This window comes from Triticum dicoccoides, chromosome 7B, assembly GCF_002162155.2.
Source record: "Triticum dicoccoides isolate Atlit2015 ecotype Zavitan chromosome 7B, WEW_v2.0, whole genome shotgun sequence".
NCBI lineage: Eukaryota > Viridiplantae > Streptophyta > Magnoliopsida > Poales > Poaceae > Triticum > Triticum dicoccoides.
The window spans coordinates 722810982-722826459 of NC_041393.1; the positions used below are offsets into that span (position 1 = coordinate 722810982).

At 43.8% G+C, this 15478-nt stretch overlaps 1 pseudogene; it reads left to right on the forward strand.

The window, feature by feature from the left end:
• Window positions 1–1652: 1652 nt before the first annotated feature.
• Window positions 1653–11194, forward strand: LOC119339533 (annotated as a pseudogene).
• Window positions 11195–15478: the final 4284 nt, after the last annotated feature.

A 15478-nucleotide genomic window follows, 5' to 3' on the forward strand; every position in this document is an offset into this window, starting at 1 on the left:
GCCAACGCCGCACTACTGCTAAGTTATACCAGTAGCGCCTGTTAATCCTAGCACTACTGGTACTTAATAGTAGCGTCGTGGACTTAACCACCGCTACTACTGATATTCTACCTATAAGCTATTTCCTACTAGTGTAATATTGTTCCATACATAAACCATATCCAGGCAGAAGATACACGTATGAACTACTTCAAATGCAAAGGAAATCGAAACTGTACATCCTTACAGTGGACATTAAACAATCGCATATCCATGGCCATGCTTACAATACACTAAAGAATTTGAGGCCCACATTGCTGCGCCCACCATTTCCGCCGCGAGGGTTCGAAGCCGCCTCTGGTTGAAGTCACGCCCGCAGCCTCGCATGGAGGGCTTTTCGCGCCTAAATTTCTCCCATTGTGGCTGAATTCATAGTTAGTAGAACAAGTTAATTTTTTGTAGTTCGATGACATCTATTTAGCTACGTTCGTACCTTGCATATAACAAGAACAATATAGATAGAGGATTCGATTTGATATATCCGATTGTGGAGAAATTTTTTGTGTATTGTACGGTCACTGTCCGTGGACCGGAGTATGCTCTTATTTTGCATATCTTCCAGTATTACGTGTCAACAAAGGATACACATTTTTTACTTGTAGTATTCATACATCTAGTCCATCTTTTAACGAACACATTAGATCTATTCGTCCTCAATCATGACAGTAGAACGAACGTCAGAAATAATAAAAGTTACATCAAGATACGTAGACTATCTAGCAACCACTACAAGTATGGAAGTGAGTCGAATGCACGCCGGCATCGCGCCTCCCTCGCTGGAGCCGGACAATACATGTTGTAGTAGACACAGTTGGGAAATCATCGTACTAAGACCTCAAAGAACCAGTGTAGCATAACATCAACCGCTGTCGATGAAGGGTAGTGTAGATCAAAACATTCCAGTCTGAAGTCACACGAATGTAGACGAGCTAATCTAGTCCATTGGATGCCTGGAAATGGACGTCTCATAAAAAACTATTCTAGAAAGGGCCAGATCATGCTATAGATTTTTAGAAAAGTTTATTTTGTGCTAAACTAACCCAAAAGGCTAAACAGTGATTTTTGCGTCAATTCAACCAAGTACGAATGATGTCCCAATGCCAGTATTTACTGGCCCCTGCAACGACAGTGATGATAGGGTCATGTCGGTGTTGTTACAAATATGATTACTGTGGTGTTGCTGTATATTTTTCATAAGGGAGTGCTTCGGTACAACCCCTAAAACGTATAGTGGATAGTATGGTAATTTCACATTAGGTATAGGAATACCCACCCGACGTCGTACGTCCGCGCGGGACGTCATACGCCCGCCCGCGTATGCCGCACCCGTCGCTGCACGTACGCCCACCCGCGTACCCGCACCCGTCGCCGTACGTCGCCGTCGTATGCCCGCACGTCCCCACGTTGGCGTCGACAGCTGTTGGAGGAAAAAAAAAGACACGATAGCCGCCGACGCCCGCCGTCGAAACCCTGAACCCTAACGCATCCACGCCGTGTCCACGTCAGCCCCCGTCTGCGCCAAGTCGCCGTCACCCGGGTCGCCGCCCAAACAGGCCGCCGCGCGTGCCCCGGCGCCGTTACCGCTGCCGCTGCGTTCCATTCCCGTTGCCCAGATGGCCGCCCACCCGCGATCTACGTTGCCGCCTCCCTCCGCGCACTACGCCTGCTACGACCAGCCATCGTCCTCACGCTTTCGACACCTGCCTCCGCCGGCCAGCAACGTCATGCCGTCATCACGTTCGTTATCGGAGGAAATGGATCCGGCTGAAATCCTCGCCGCCGTGCAAGAGGTTGGTTTGACACATCATTGTGCTTGATGAAATAATTGTTTTAGGGATGATGTTACACGATGTTTGATTGATCGTACAATTTTTTTAAACTATGTATAGTTAGAGGAGGAGGGCGATTATGATGACAATGATTACGGCGAGGACAACAAAACCTCGTCACTGAATATGGATGAACCTATTGAGGAGAACTACATGAGTTTGGATGAATCTTATAGTGGCAATGTAAGCGTGATCAATGTTGATAAAAACAATAAATATGATAGACCGCACGGAAAATTTCATATTTTTTTGCATCATGCAGCGACATGGCGATGATGATGATGATATGGATATAGATGATTCATTTGCTGAAAGTGCACTCCGGGTATGTTATTAATAAAATCAGAGAAGAAATGACATAATAACCATATGAGCGCTTACATGTTTTTTTTGCAATGCGCGCAGATGGACGAGGACGGGGACTTTGTGAGGAATATTGTGGACGATGAAAGTGACAAATCGCACGTTGATGCATCTCATGGTGACAGCTCCAGCAAAGTAAGTTTTAAAACTTACATCACTACATTACATATTAAAATAATAACTGACTGACATCAATGGTTTAATGCATTAATTTACAGGGAGATGTAGATGGTACAAGCGGGAATGATGAGCATGTTGGTGATGATCTGTTTAATTTTGACATCGGATTTGATGAATATCAGCAAGAATCATTGGACATGCATTGGAAGGTCATGAGGAAGACGTTCAAGTCACTAGGAGAGGCTTACAATTTCTGTACACTAGTAGAAAAGAGGGCTTTGGTCCAGGCCGGGTTAGCCCATTAGTCCTGGTTCAGTCCAGAACCGGGACTAATGGGGGCATTAGTCCCGGTTCGTGAGCCCAAGGGGCCGGCAGGGCCACGTGAGCCATTTGTCCCGGTTCGTCTGGACCTTTTAGTCCCGGTTGGTGCCACGAACCGGGACTAATGCCTCAAAACCCATTAGTACCGGTTCGTGGCACCAACCGGTACTAAATGTTAGACCTTCAGTCTCGGTTCAAGCCACCAACCGGTACTAATGGGGTTTGAGGCATTAGTACCGGTTCATGGCACGAACCGGTACTAAAGGTCCCATTTTCAGTTTAAAAAAATAAAAGAAAATAATGAAAATGTCAAAAAATAAAATAAAATAAGTTTCTCATGTGATATGTGGTCTAGTTGTTGGGAAAATTTCAAATATGAATTTCGACTTTATTTGCAAAATCTCTCTAGAATTTAGTAAAATGGGCATAACTTTTGCATACGAACTCGGATTAAAAAGTTTTTTATATGAAAAATCATCTACTCGAAAAGTTACATCCAAATTAAAGATTTGGAGGCAAAAAAATTCATCAAATTTCAGTTTTTTTGAATTTTTGTTAAATCTGGTCTCAAACTATGGTCAAACTACTTATTCAAGAAGTATTAGTGTTACTAAATAATTATTCAAGAATATTAGTGTTACTAAATAATTATTTCAGTTTTTTTGAATTTTGGTCATATGGTCAAACTGTGGTCAAACAATGGTCAAACTAATTATTCAAGAAATATTAGTGTTACTAAATATTAGTGTTATTTTTTAGAACAATAGTTTCAAACTCAAACAGTGAAATGTGTGACTTCATGCTCAAGCTAAATTCCTGAGGTTAATAGGATTGACATCTTACTATTCTCAAGAAAACAACAAGTGCAGACTTGGAAATGAGGGAGAATAGAACGCGGAAGTTAAGCGTGCTCAGGCTGGAGTAGTGAGAGGATGGGTGACCGTCCAGGAAGTTAGATGATGAGGGGTGATTAGAGGTTAAATTGAGCAGTGATGAGGGGTGATTAGATTTGAGAGGTTAAAATAATTCAGAAATTTAAAAATAAAAAAAATATTCCAAAAAACAATTCAATTTTTTAAAAAAAAAATCATAAAAATTCCTTTAGTACCGGTTGGTGTTACCAACCGGGACTAAAGGTGGACCTTCAGGCAGCGGCCACGTGGAGAGCCTTTAGTCCCGGTTTGTGTAAGAACCGGGACTAAAGGGGGAGGCTTTAGTAACAACCCTTTAGTCCCGGTTCCACGAACCGGGACTAAAGGCCCTTATGAACCAGGACTAAAAGCCCTTTTTCTACTAGTGATAACCAGTATGCTTACGAGCATGGTTTCAGCGTAAGAAAGGACTCAATGAAATATTCGAAAGGTCCTGAGGGAACTAAGCGCTTGAGAAAGTATCTGTGTGCGAGAGCTGGGAAACGACAGGCAAAACTTTGTACAATGGAAGACAGGACCCGTAGGCTAAGAGGGGAGACTCGTTGCTTCTGCGATGCGCATATAACTTTGAAACATGATAAAGAGCGTGACGTTTGGTATGTCAGCAGTTTCAATGATGATCACAGTCACATTCTAGCTAGACCTGATGAAGTCACGTTTCTTCGGTCTCATAATGAGATAAAAGAATATCAGAAAGCTGGGATCTTAACCATGGCAGGTGCTGGAATCAGGAAGCATATGATTTATGATCAACTCGTCAGTAGGTACGGGTCATATGCAAAGGCTGGTCTTGGGAGGAAGAAGCTTTATAACATGTGTTATAGAGAAAAAATGAAGTTGCTTGCACAAGGTGATGCAGACACTGCCATTGGGATCATGATGACCAAAAAAGAGAGAGATCCAGATTTCTTCTTTGAACACACCGTCAATGATGAAGGAAGGCTGAAAAACATATTCTGGTGTGATTCTCAATCACGTCGAGACTATGTTGACTACGGTGATGTGACAGTCTTCAACAGCACATACAGGATGAATAGGTATGGCATTTATACCTTTTGTCAGTCTGAACAACCACCGTTGCACCACGATATTCGGTTGTGCTCTTGTGTCTGACGAGATGGAAGATACATATGTCTGGCTGCTTCAGACGTTTTTGAGGGCTCACTGTCAGAAGAGGCCCAGGTCAGTAATTACTGATGGAGATGCAGCTATGATTAAGGCCATAAGAAAGGTACTTTCGGAGGTTTGGCATCGTCTTTGCTCGTGGCATATTGAGAAGAACATGCAGAAACACCTTCATCATAAGTCTCTAAAGGAGTTCAGGTCTCTACTTTATTATGCCACTTCAAACAAGGTATTTGAGGAGAGATGGGCAGCTTTTACCGACAAATGGCAGTCAGAGAAAACAAAGACATGGCTACGTAGGATGTACAAGAAGAAAAGGCTTTGGGCTGCATCATATCTGTCAGGTGGGTTTTTCTTAGGTATGCGAAGTAATCAGCGAAGTGAGAGTCTGAATTCATGCCTTCAGTTGCATCTAGACTCCGGTATGACTATTGTTGATATGATTGTGCACTATGAGAACTGCATAGTTCGTCTTCGTGAGAACGAGGCGCATGACGATTACACAAGCTCACAGACAGTTCCAATACCAGTATTGGAAGAGTGTAAAGATATTGAGAAATCAGCTGCCCATGAGTTCACTGCGGCAAACTTTTATATCTTGCAGGAAGATATGAAGAAGGCAAGGGAGCTTGAGGTCCTTGAGAGACTGAGAGGAGCAGACACTCACAGATTCATACTGACATGGAAGGAAAATAGGGATATCAGATTCACTGTGGAGTACACCCCTGATAACTCCGAAGAAACTGTGAAGTGCAGTTGCAGAAGCATGTATCGCAAAGGACTTCCTTGCAAACATATTCTTCATGTTCTGATTCAGCTACGCTTACGTGAGATACCTAAGTGTTTAGTGTTGCCGAGGTTGAGCCAAGTTGCAAGGGGTGGACTTCCTGTGAAGCGCACTAGCGATCTGTTTGCGTGGGGATAGGCAGGTGCAGGTGATAGAGCTAGGTACAGTGAGTTGACAATCTTATCTGCTGAAGCAACTCATAAAGCATGCCATAAACCATTTTTATTCGACAAGTTGAAGGCGGCTCTAAGGGACATAATAGATAACGGTTACACTGAGGAGGATGAGCCTGGTGCGGAGGTACAGTTTGTGAACGACGATGCATTTGGGCCTAATCAAGATCATGGTCTTGTTCGTGATCCCGCAAAAGTTAACACCAAAGATGCACCAAAACAGAATGTTAAAGGCCGCGGTAAGGATGGTTCTGATGTCACTAAAAATGGGCGACCTAAAACTTTTGATGAGAAAAACAAACGTCAATGTGGACAGTGCGGTCTTACGGGTCATTATAAGTCCACGTGCCCTCAAAATCCTAAGTATGATTTTCTTATGTTATTGTAAATCTTATTGTTCAAACCAAATTTATTTGTTTATTGTGAATTAACACATATTTTACTGTTATGTAGGAACTTTGTTTGAATTGTGGAGTATGGAAGATTGCTTCACCCTTTGATTGAAGACAGTTTTATTATGGATTGCTATGGAAGATTGCTTCACCCTTTCATTGGAGACAGTTTTTTAATGTTATATATATGTGATCTTTAATAATTGTTAAAATATGTTATATGAACTTATTTTACTTTGTTGATCTCAGACTATTTGCTACGATACCGACATAAGTAGTTGTTTTGATGACAGACTATATAATGCAAGAAGGAGTTTTTACTTTGTTTATTTTGATGTGCTCATTTTGCACAGTAGTGCGGTCGCTGTTTAATCGTTTTTTATTTTGACAGTGCTCATTTTTGCAAACTAGTGCCGTCGCTGTTTACTGTTATTCTTCAGCACTGTACGGTCGCCGTCGCTTAGAACCCCGTCGTTTTTATTTATTTATTTTTAAAAAAGCCCGACAAGTGCGCCGGCGGCACTGTCCCACAAGGCAGCGTCGGACGGCTGGCAGCAGTACTGTGACACTCCAAAATTTTTATTTGGTTTTTATCAAAAACTTTGTGGTTTTTGAGGAGAGGCCATTTAAAAAAATTTCTTTTTCAGAAAAAACTTCCACTTAAAAACTTCCTTTGCTTTGGCAAGGATTTTATTTTTTTTAACTTTGGTGTTTGATCTTTTGAAAACTTCTTCTCTGTTGGTTCCCTCTCAAATTCAATTTTGGGAGTTTAATTTGTTTTCTTTTAAAATGAAACTCTATGAAAATTTGAGATTTTCATATCTTGGAACCACCCATGACTTGGCATTTTTGCCCATGTGGTAAAACCCCTCCAAAACCTCCCCTACACCTTGTGATCAACCTAAGTTCTCTGTCCCAACTAATCCAAACAAGTTCTGGATTTTATTCTAATTATTTTTTCCTCTCAAATCAATTCTGAAAATTATTTGGAGCCTGAGTGATTTTCAAAGCAAGTACCCTATTGCATTTGAGTTTTGACCTCAAACCAACTCTCCTGGATAGTCCTTGGTACCCACAACCCAGAACCATCTTGATCCACTCCTCCTCTTTTCAAATTTTTCAAAATTCAGTCTCTGCAAGTTTGGACCAGATTTGCCAAATTTGATGAAATTCATATCTACACTACTCCAAAAATTCCACCAAAATTCAGGCAACCTATTTGAGCAATGAGAAGCCACTCCACCAAGTTTCAGCTCAAGGAAAAATCCCCAGAGGCCAAATTCATTCTGTCGAACACCTTGCATGCACGGTTGCTGTTCAAAATTCAGAAAATTCAGTTTCAGTGTCATCTTGCTTTCGTCAGTTTCACTCACGCGTTCACAGTGCACTTGGCACGTTCCTCGTAGCCCCTCCCTCTTGTCCGGAGCTTCACACGCGTGCGTGGAGCCTCCCTGGCGTCGGTGGCGCGCTGGCCCGCCCTCGCCGGCGTCTTCTGCGGCGTCGTGACCTCCCGTGGCGGCCGACAGAAGGCACACCACGGCAGAACGCCGTTCAGCGCCGCCCAAAGCCCCTTGGCTCTCCGCGTGTCCCTGCCGTGCCAGCACACGCCCGTGGCACCGTCGCCGTGGCCCGGCAAGCACGGAACGTGCTCCCTGCCGCCGACGGGCCGCGCCACCCCTGTTCCGTCGAGCACACCCATAACGCCAAACCCCAGCCTGTTTAGCTCCTAAATGGGACCGGTGGACCTCAACGGCGCTGCCCAAGCCCCTAATCCCCCTGCACATCCACGGCACCGCCGTAATCACTCGCCGGAGATCCCCGTTCACGGCAACCGCCTCGGACCGCTTATAAAAAGGGCTCCCGAGCTCACCCTCGTGCACACCTCATCCCCACTCCTCACCAACACCACACCAGGCCACTCGGAGGACCTCGAGGAGGTCTCCTTCCCCAACTCCGGCCGCCCCGATCCGCCTCGGCCTCCACCACGATTCGCTCCGGTGAGGCCATCTCAGGCGCCCAAACCCCGTCCGTTACCCTCTCTAGCCACCAGAAGCCTAACCCCCTCGTCAATTTGATCTCTGCAGCCCTCTCCGATGAGTTCCTCGACCACCCGAGCCGCCGTCCGCCGGAGCAAAGCTCGCCGTCGACGTGGTACTCGCCGGCGACCACCACCACCACCAACCGACGCGGAATGGCGCCCTGAGCACGGAGGTACCCTCCGATCCCCCTGCCTCGCCGTGGATCGCCGCCGGCGACCACCGCGGCTCTCGGGCGCCGACGAGCTCCGTTTGCCTTTTTTTTTTAATTCAAACCTGACGCGTGGGACCCCACCGTCAGCCTCTCTGCTCTCTCTGTTGAAACGTTTTCTGGAAGCGCCTTCGGGCAAAGTACGTTTTCCCTTTGAGCTGGCGTAGTTTTTGCCGAAGCGTTTTCTGTTTTTATAAGCTAGCCCCTGGAAACTTTCTGTTTCATTACAGATGAGTCCCTGGGCAAGAACCCTTATAACTTTTAAGCAGAAAAGTATTTTTGATTGATTTTTTTTTGTTCTCTTTAAAATTTTGTCTAGTTTTTTATCAGATTTATTTGAAAAATATTTGGTTTAGTCTCTGTGCACTCCTTGGTATTTACGATAGCGCATATATTTTCTTTATACCGTAGATACCGAAGGAGGTGACGGAGCCGCGAACTTAACCGAGCTAGGCTCCGACTACTCTGAACCAGGCAAGCATGTTTGAACTTTTGATATGATGAGTGTCTTGGCATGTTTTGCATTTAGTTAGTTTTATGGCATGTTGAGAAGCATATCGATGAACGTTATTTTATGCGATAATGAGGTAAGTGAGTTCGATGATCCATAAGTGGATGGATGTGAGTATGAATGGCCATGTGTTGGCATGAGGATGGGTGAGATGGCAGTGTTGTAGCATGCCAGTCTTATGCCGGACTATGTGACTTCAGTGTCGAACCGTATCGGTCCAGTTCCTCTCATTTCCTTCCCTGTACTACCACATGTTTTCCTCAAGGAATATGGCTTAGTAAGTTGTAAACCGCTTTTCTAGTACACACCAAAAGGAGAGGCCGTGATGATGGTTCCATGGCCCTGGATTAAAGCCAGTTATCCGGTCAGGGGGCATGGGTGTTTCCGGTTGGGACCAAGAGGGGGGCACCCCTTAGAGCGCGCGTATATAAATTTGATCCCATGCTATTCGAGATTGTGATCTCCCCGTCTCAAAAGTTTTTCTTGGACGATGTCTAGGGTGATTCCTAGCATCGAGAGGTAGGATGGGTGTGTACTGGTTAGCTGTGTTTTCTTCCGAAATACCGTAAGCGGAACTAGTCCTTCGTGACTACGGAAATCCGTTGGCTGTGGGAATAATTTTGTACAAACTCTGCAGAGTCTTATATTCTTCCAAATCATCTATTCCCTGTCCAGATCGATATTATCTTATCCTAATCAAATATCAGTTTTGATGGCAGAGACTCCGGTGATTCGCTTGAGTACTAATTCCGGTTAAATGATTATCCCTGTGGATGGACTAACCCATTTATTCTTATGAATTAAATGTTTATTATGAGTATTATTTACCTGTGAATAAAAACCCTTTCTGCGATGTCGCTCAGACGTCCGACTGTGGCGTTGTTGTATTTTACTTTTCTTTTCAAGCCCTTTCTGTGATGTCGCCCCGACGTCCGACTGTGGCATTTCTTTCAAGCCCTTTCTGTGATGTCGCCCCGACGTCCGACTGTGGCATTTCTTTTCAAGCCCTTTCTGTGATGTCGCCCCGACATCCGTCTGTGGTATTTCTTTTAAAGCCCTTTATGTGGTGTCGCTAAGACGCCCGACTGTGGCATCATTTCCTTATATTTATTTGTTCACCTTTCGAGGCGTCGCTTCAGACACCCGATCGGTAGTTATTTATGTTCTGTTGGGATTTCAGGCGGACTACCGCCGTTTTTCCCTTTTTACTTACCTTGTTATGCTAACTTTTGAAATGTACATTGGTGAATTATTCATGACGCATCCATGCATGCATTTGTTATATCTTACGTCCGAACTGTCTTGCGAGTACTTTCAAAGTACTCACTGGCTTGTTAATTTGGCCAGATGCTGACGAAGGCGATCTCATGGATGAAGAGTTTGATAGCGAGTCCGACACCTAGAGGAGTCCCAGTCAGTCTCGTGCGACCCTGGATTTGGTCACTGTTTTACATCCGCTTCCGCTACCAAATAAATTCATCGAGCCTCACCTCGACGTTCGATGAGATGACAGACTTAGAGTCTTGTATTTCTCTCCCCATTGCGTTTTTCCACCACCGCCCTATCCTCGAGTCATTAGTATGCCTCCATACCACTGTGTCATGTCCGCCATTATGTATAATTATTGGCGTGCTTGTAATAATTTGGTTGAGCAACCGCAGTTCAACCCTGTAATATATTTTATGCTACTGGCTTATTGTATCAAGAAATTGTCTACCAGTGAGGAGGATTTCTCTCATACTGGACTCAAAAGATTGGTTTCTCAATAAATATTTTTATTTGGAAAACCGGTCGTGACAAGTACGAGGTAATCAGAGTAGTTCGACGGCTCTTGTGCCACCGGGTATATAAGCCGGTCGTCGCGCCCTCCTTCGGGCGAGGTGGGACTAAACATTTCCCGTCGCCCCGCGAGGAACTTGGGCCGTCATGGCACCGCCTGCTACTTGGGTCGTCTTCGCGCCGCGAGCGTAAACAGTGTTATTGGGCCGGCCCACACGGTCACGCCCGTCGCTGCAGGCACGGCGGCTGCGATAGCAAAGTTTTAGTCCCACCTCGCCCGACAGAGCGCGCGACGACCAGCTTATATACCCGGCGACGCACTTGCAGTCGAACACCTTCGATTAAACCGCTATGCTACCCGTCGCCGGACGCTGCCCTATTGGATAGTTCCGTCGGTCCTGTCTGACGTCAGACTGGCCGGCGCACTTGTCGGGCCCTTTTTTATAAAGGAAAACTAAGAACGTCGGTGTTATAAGCGACGGCGACAGTGCTTTAAAAATAAAACATAGGAACATCGGTGTTACAGGCAAACATAGACTGTTATATCCAAACAATTTGACAACGGCAGAACTATGAATATGAAGATTTCAAATTTAAAGACAACGGCATGAAGACAATATAATAATCCAAATGTCATTCTCGACTTAAATATTCAAAATAGTAGTGTCTTCTTCGTCACAAGATATCAAAGTCGAAATAAATGTAAACATTATTTGAGCCCACAAAATTTTCTAGTACAAAAATTTTGCCACATTTATTTCTTCTTTGCAAGCCGGGTAACTCTGTCCTTCACATCGTTGAGCGTATTTCTCTCCGAAAAAATAAGCTGTGCAATCATTAAGCCCCTCGATTTATCAATTGACCCATGTTGGAACTTCATATTAGTACAATTTAAATAGTGTTACATAATGAATTTAATTAAATATAAGCATTTGAAATAAAACTAGACCTGAGTCCATTTTTCACCGTTCCAATATTGAAAGCATCGAAGAACAAATATTCCACTTGAATTGCCAGTCCGTACAAACAATGGTTCATAAGTTCGCATTTCAGGTAAGATATTAAAACAATATGAAAGTATTTACTCACCCGTCTTCTTGTTGTGGCATCTTATACGTTTTGATAGGCCAGGTAGACACATCTGGATAATTCACAGCACCGCTCGCATTTGCATCACATCACGTATATCATAACCAAGTTGTTTTCTCTGTTCATATAGATGATAGCACGAAAAGAATTTAACACAGTTCAGTTACTAAATGATAGTTTCAATATGTTCATGTAAATTTATGCTGTATCAGCTCCTCAATTTTTTCTGTAATTTCACTGTCAAGTTCGGGTCCCATCAAAGAATCAAGAACCTGGAACTCTTCCTTCGGGCGATGCATGACAACCGAAACCCAGTGGTATTTCCCTTATTAAGAGGAATATAAATCTGCATCACCACGAAAATATGATGCAATCAACACATACTCTCTTATTATTTATATCCCATATATGCATACATTAAGGCAGTTGAACTTACCTTATATTTTTTTAAATACTCGTCGGTGCATCTATTCACGGGTCCATTCTTCTTCGCCACAACTTCGTTGTAATTTTTCCCTGGCTCAGTGTCCGGTCTAAATTCAAGTATCCAATTGACCAGCCAGGTCGGCATTATATGACGATCGTCACCAACAACTCCCAACAGATATGACGAATAAGCATCGATAACCCGAAAATAATTTATATGATGTATAACAATTCCAATTTGCATTGAAAGCTAATATAAAGCACAACAATAACTTACATCACCGGTTAGCCATTGATGGTCAAGAATCTTACAAGCCCTCTCAGCACTGAGACCTTCGCAGATGCCATCATTGAATATTTCCTTCTTTCTATGTTTTGCTGACCGCTTATAAGCCCGAACAAACTTAACACTAGCTTTAATCACATCGTATTCATCTTGAAAGACTTCTTTTGTCGAATAGTTTTGCAATACATGACGGTAATATGTTAATAAGTCAATGATAAGTACAAAGTTCAGCTCGAAAACAATATGATAAAACTCACTTGCTTTTGCTGAACATTTGCACGCTTTGTAGGTAGAACTCGAATATAAGGAGACTTTATAAGGTTTGATACCCTCCGCTTCCGTTTTCCTACACCCTCCTCCTGTACCTCATCTTCTCCAATACAATATACGGATCCACGTGATGCAATTTCATCTGTTCCTAAAGATGTAACAGATTTCTCATCAGATACCTCAGGAACTTCGATAGGATCTTCTTTATCACCCTTGAAACTATCCCAATATTCAGGTGTGCAATAATAAGGTGTCTTCTCTTCAGAATCATTAATGTCATCTTCATCATCCTCTTGCACATTCTTTTTTCCTGGTGTTTTGAAATTGTCCACGTCAGGATTATATACAAATTCTTTACGAGGTTTCCCACCATAGTTTCTACTTTCACTATTTTCACCATACTCATTCTCTTCTTCTTTTTCAATATCACCGGCTTTGTAGAATACAGCACTTTTGTTCAATTTCTCTATGACCCTCTGTGATTAAAAATTAGTTGTAATTAGTTATGTGACACATCAAAAAACATAGTGAACGGCAAAATCAGAAAACTTGTACCTGTGCGCATAGCTCCGGCATACGAAGCATATCCTTAAGAATGTGCGTCAGCTCAGTCAAAATCCGATCCATAATAGAGTTCTGGGTAGTTGAAGCCTCAGATGTACTAACGCATGTTCTCCTTCCAGTAATGTTAGACTTTCTCGTACTGTATTTCTTGTTCTTTTCAGCCTGTTCCATTCTAATTTTGTTTAAGCGGTACTCTTCAGTAATGGTGTCATCAATCTACAACATAAAGAATCATACAGTCATATTTAATTAATAATTAATTGCATACTTTAAATGGAAAAATATATATTTAACATATTACCATTCCAACACCACGACCGTATTGAAAGTCGTACTTGTCTCTTTTCTCCGTTGCCGCTTCTATCCAATTCCTCATCAAGGGGCTCAACAGCGCTAAAGGATCATACTGTGGACCGGTGCTTGGCTGCACCTTCTCCCAATATAGATACTGCAAAACAAACAAACAACCACTTAGCATGTGTTACAGTATTATTACATAATACAACTATTCAATTTAAAAAATAAATCATACCTGCAGAAGTGCAAGGTTGCCACGTGGCCATTCCCTAACACGACCGGGTTGCAAGACCATACCAATCTCCGACAAACAAAACCACAAAGTGAATGTGTTCCAGTTGAACTTTTTTATCTGCCTGACATCTTGCACTAGTGCATAATAATTCTTCGGAATGTACTCATCAGACATTGGTGCAATTATAGTCCCTAACAGGACGAGAAATGCCATCCGAACAAATTCATCGTCCGCGTTTTTATTTCTCACAATCTTGTCAATAAGATCATCAATCAATATTTTACCATTCTTCTTGTTAACAAAACTAGCTGGAATTTTTTTGTTGCTTTGCCTTGGTCCATACTCAGAAAACTAGAAACGTCAACTCCTTCATTCTTCAAACCAAATATAGCGAACACATCATCAGGCCTCAGTGAAATCAAACCTTTTTTTCCGGCTGCCTCTTGCACCATGATTTTTTTACTACTAGGATTGTAACCTTGAATCATAAGCGCAAGCAAATTATCACGCATCTTGACCGAAGGTATTCGTAATATGCCCACCATCTCCGTTTCGTAAAACGTAAATCGCTGACTTGGTGTTAACTTATTAACAAGACTAACCTAGTTTTCTACGGAACATGCAATCACACCATCGATGTCCATACTGCATATAATAATATCTATGTGACGTTGCATGCAGCTAATGTGATATATAGTGTTGAAAATATTAAAAGAAATACCTGCCCGACGGCGACTAGAGCGGCTGACGGCGGCGTCTGACGGCGGGCGTTCACAACCGGAGCTGACGGCGGGTGGTGACATCGACTAGTGCGGGGTGACGACGGGCGTTGACGACCGGCGCTGACGGCGGGTGGTGACGTCGACTAGTGCGGGGTGACGACGGGCGTTGACGGCGGCGCGACGCTGTTCGGCGGGGGAACGACAGTGTGGGCGGCGGCGGGCGACGGGGATCAGATCGGGCGCGTCGTCGGCACGTACGACGAAAAAAGTGCATGCGCGACGTGATTGGGCGACGTGCGTGTTTGTCGGGAATATTCCCTCAGATAGCGACGGCTCGTGCAGATATTTTGCTGCGTCGGGCCCCGCGGCAATTATTAATTGGGCGACGGCCCATCTACTATATCAGTCTGGGCGACGACAAGTTGGCTAGTTTAGTCCCACCTCGGCCGCCGAACGACGCCCCGACCAGCTTATATAGCCGCGTTAGTTAACCCATACATGGTCATAATTAATATTGTGATATGGCTCTACATAACTGCCCGACAGTACAACTGACCGGGTTGTACTGACCGGGCAGTTAGGTAAAGTCCCATCGCAATATTAAATATGTATTTATTTACTTGTAGAATTTTGTCATTTATTGTATTTTTAAAAAAACTTTGCATGAAATTTGCAGGGCACGCACGCCAAAATTTGTTGCGTTCCGACGCTGTACGGATTTTCTATGATTTTCCGCACCGAAAACCCCTAAAACACTGTCCGGACGTGACGCAACGTGCGTTCGTAGTCCGATTTCGTTCATCTCTAGTGTGCGGTCCCCGGTCGGGTCCCTACACGCGCTGCCAAAAGTTGGGTGCATTCCCGTAAACCGCACTGCCACTTGCTGTGCAACCCGGTGATTTCGGTATGGACGGAGGGGACCCTCGGTCGTACGTCTCTCCGTCGCATCCGCCAAAGTCGCTCATTTTTTT